Consider the following 4,480-nt stretch of genomic DNA (forward strand, 5'->3'; position numbering starts at 1 on the left):
CTTTAGTCGAGTCCGAGTGAAATAGATAAAAGCTTGCTCCATATCTTGGGGATTTCTTAGCTAGTTGATCGTGGATGGAGACGTGGCGTAGGCCTAGCTAACCGCCAATCTTTGTAAGCTGATGATCGGTATTGAGAACCTCTTTTTTGAAGGAAATGAGGCATCGTGGGTAGAGTGAAAGGCACCATACTTGCCAATTGATTGGTGAGTTGCAAGTGGCGGTTGTCTTTCCCGAGTGATTCGTTTCCGTTCTCCAAAATGGATCTTCCTTAATTGCTCCAGGATGGTGCCTCTTGAATTCTTCTGCATGCGCCTTTGGAGGCTTATAAATAGTTCTTAGCACCGTTGAAAGGGGCACTCTTCACTAAGAACATTTTGCTTCGTCGATCCTCCCTTAACTCCTTAAGAGTTTTTAGCATGGCTTTTCCTCAGAATGACCGCGAGAGGAAAGTCGTGGTTTTATTTTTATCCAGATCGAGGATGACTTTGGACCAGGCGAGTGGGTTGCATGATCGGTACGACATCTCCCGTGTGACGATGACCATAGGGGTGCCGGACAGGTCGACTCTGATGCATATGCACAGTGAGGATCGGGTTCCTCTTTACTTGGTACATCTACAGTGTGTATTGCGCCTTCCGCTGCATCCATTCGTCAGGGAAGTTTTCGTGGCTCTGGGGGTTTCCCCTACCAATTTCACCCACACGCCATTCACATTTTGATGGTGTTTATTGACACCTGCTCCAAGGCGGTAGTAGTGCCCAACATCAACCTGCTCGGGCACGTGGTTAGTGTGGGGTCCGTTGAGGGAGACCCCTACTATTTCTTCTACTGTCGGGACGATTTTCACCTGGACGCCGATCTCCCGGAGCTAGACGAAGAATGGAAGAGGTTTTTTGTCTGGGTATTCGACGCCGACAATATTCTATCCTGCTTAGGTTGGCCTGAGGCGCAGGAGAACGTGCTGGAGCCGAGGGCTCTCAGTGATCTCGAGGCTGGAGATCTCGAGAAGCTCCGGTGTCGCCTCGGTCTTCAGGAGGCCAAAGCTTTGGACGAAGAAGAGTTTCCTAAGATAAGGTGGTCCTCTTCGTCCTCCTCAGATTCTGAAGCGACGATCCTTCCTCCACCAATGGAGGTCTGTAAAAGAGGGGCTGACTCGGAGGGACCGAGTTCTTCCAGGAGGTCTTCGAAGAAGATGAGGAAGGACTCTGGGGAAAATGGCGCTGAGCCTTAGATTTTTTTTTTGTATGCCTTGTTAGGCCTTTTGGTAAAGAATGTACAAAAACTCTTTCTTAATGAGAATCGATTTCTTCTATCTTCTGCTTTTGAGAACTGCGAATGTTTGATAGAATAACTGATTCATGTAGTGGCTCCATTTTTCTTTTTGAGAAGAGTGTTGATCCTTGTAGATTTAATACCCTACGGGGGATAAGTGGCGACGTCTTTGTTTTTCTTGTTTGGTTAGAAAATAACTCAAAGAGTCGACTCTGGGGTTGTCTTTGGTTTATCTAGGTGGGGGATCGTAGACTTGATTGCTGAGTTGTGGAGCCTTTGTACTTTAGGTTACTCCTGATGGGGAGCCAAGTGCTTCAGAATCGACTAAGAAGTCATTATGCATTGGTTAATTCCTGGATAGAGAGCCAAGTTCTTTGTTCCTACTGAGAAGTCATTTTGCCTTGGACTCACTCTTTAGGAAGAGCCAAGGGATTTGTTCCGACTGAGAAGTCGTTTTGCCTTGGACTTATTCTTTAGGAAGAACCAAGGGTTTTGTTCTGACTGAGAAGTCATTTTGCCTTGGACTTATTCTTTAGGAAGAGCCAAGGGCTTTGTCATGACTGAGAAGTCGTTTTACTTTGGTTTTAACCAGATTAGATACCAAGGGCTTTGAGCTAACTGAGAAGTCGTTTTGCCTAGGTGACTAGGTCTTGGTGCCGACTGAGAAGTCGTTTTGCCTTGGACTTGTTCTTTAGGAAGAGTCAAGGACTTTGTTCTGGCTGAGAAGTCGTTTTGCCTTGGTTTTATCTAGATTAGGTACCAAGAGATTTGAGCCGACTGACAAGTCGTTGTGCCTAGGTGACTAGGTCTTGGTGCTGACTGAGAAGTTATTTTGCCTTGGACTTGTTCTTTAGGAAGAGCCAAGGGCTATGTTCTGACTGAGGAGTCGTTTTGCCTTGGTTTTACCTAGATTAGATACCAAGGGCTTTGAGTCGACAAAGAAGTCGTTGAGAGCAGGCAAAATCGAACCATATGTTGTGTTTTGGTCTTACCTTTAAGAAGAGCCAAGGGCTTTGTTCCGACTAAGGAGTCGTTGTGCCTTGGTTTTATCCTGAGAATGTACTAAGGACTTGACCACGATGGACGATGAGAGCAGAAGGAATCGAACCATATGTTGTACCTTGGGCTTACCTTTAAAAAGAGCCAAGGGCTTTGTTCCGACTGAGAAGTCATTTTACCATGGTTTTACCCAGATTAGGTACCAAGGGCTTTGTTCCGACTGAGAAGTCGTTTTGCCTAGATGACTAGGTCTTGGTGCCGACTGAGAAGTCGTTTTGCCTTGGTTTTATTCAGATTAGGTACCAAGGGCTTTGAGATGACTGAGAAGTCATTGCGCCTCGGGCTTACCCAGATTAGGGGGCCGATGACTTTATGCTAACTAAGGAGTCGTTGCGCCTTGGGCCTGTCCTGAGGTGGCACCAGAGCCTTGTGACCGACTGGGGAGTCATGGCACCTTAGGCCTGTCCTGAGGAGTCACCAGGGGCTTGTGATCGACTGAGGAGTCGTTATGCCTCGGGCTTACCCAGATTAAGAACCGAGGACTTTATGCCGACTAAGGAGTCATTGCGCCTTAGGCCTGTCCTGAGGTGGCATCAGAGCCTTGTGACCGACTGAGAAGTCGTGGCACCTTGGACCTGTCCTGAGACGGCACCATGGTCTTGTGACCGACTGAGGAGTCATTGCGCCTTGGGCTTACCCAGATTAGATACTAAGGACTTTATGCCGACTAAGGAGTCGTTGCGCCTTGGGCCTATCCTGAGGCGGCACCAGTGCCTTGTGATCGACTGAGGAGTCGTTGTACCTTGGGCTTACCCAGATTAGGAACCGAGGACTTTATGCAGACTAAGGAGTCGTTGCGCCTTGGGCTTACCCAGATTAGGGGCCGAGGACTTGTATTTTCCCCTAGGGTCGAGAGTCGACTGTAGGAAATGGCAAAAAAGATTGTGCCTTGGTTTTACCCTGAGGAGGTACCAATGACTTTTATCGACTTAGCCGAGTGGCCAGCTGACTAGGTCTTTGATGTCTTTCTTTTTATTTTTGATATTTCCATTGATTATTAGAATTTACACATGATAGAGTACAACTCATTCACATGTATTCCATCGAGCTACGTCGAATTCGTATTTCTTGCCCAGATGGCTTTTGAAGATGGCTTTTGTCGGAGACAGGGTCACCGAGGCGGAGCTTCCTTGGCTGTTTTTTTTTTGCCTGTGAACATTCCTGTCTTGATGAGAGCGAGTTGTTGCTTCATTGGTTGTCTTTGTTGCCAAACTGAGGAGCGCCTGAAATCGGGGATTGCTCTTCGTCCCAAGAGTGAGCTGTTTGGCTTTGGGCGTCGTTGAGTTGTTGGCATATTTGCCATTTCATCAGCAAAGGACCTGCTTAGAGTTTTTACTGAGATCCTTGCAGGTCAACGGTGAACATGGCGATTTTCAACCGATCTTGCTTGTCCACCGTTGGTTGCGCTATATGGCCAGAGTCCTGCTGATTAAGATTTTGGAGGATAGTGCTCAACAGGAGGAGGCCCAGGCAACTCTTGTGATGGAGGCTTCTTGTTGGCGAGAGCCCCATGCGCTGAAGCTTTGTTCCCTGGAATTTGATGGGATCATGACTTCCTCTTGGGGGTTTCCAGAGATAGCGACAGTCGGACCATCCTATAAATAGGGGAGCCTTCTTTTGTTAGGGGGATGCGAGTCACATGTTTCGACCACCAGTTCTTACTTTGACTTTAGGTGGTTCGAACAGCGGCTGGGGGCCAAAGCTGTTAATCTTCCTGAGAAGACCAGATAGTGAGCCCTTGAGTTTTCCCCGCAATCCCCTCTTTTGGTGAGGAAGGACTCTCCTTTGGAGGTGGTGGTGGTCTGAGAATCCTTCCACAGACTTGATCGCTGCTCCTTGCTCGGGTGAGCCATTACCGATGGGAGCTTAAGCGATACTGGATCTGATCATGACCCTTGGGGGCCTATTTGTGATCCAACCCCAATCCTCTTGGTCGTTCAGGCGGTGGGGTTTTCGTCTGTGGCGGTAATTAGAAGCATGTGCTTCATTCTCAAGCCAAACAAGCACCATAGTAGTGTGTCTTTTCTTAGGAGGACTTTTGGGTTCCACTTAGCAAATACTCTCTAGAAAGCTATTGGGGCGCTCGAGGGCTACACCTACATTGGCTCCTCATAGCCATAGGCTAATCCTCCTTAGCTTGAATGATGC

Source organism: Asparagus officinalis, chromosome 5 (assembly GCF_001876935.1).
Source record: "Asparagus officinalis chromosome 5, Aspof.V1, whole genome shotgun sequence".
Lineage (NCBI taxonomy): Eukaryota > Viridiplantae > Streptophyta > Magnoliopsida > Asparagales > Asparagaceae > Asparagus > Asparagus officinalis.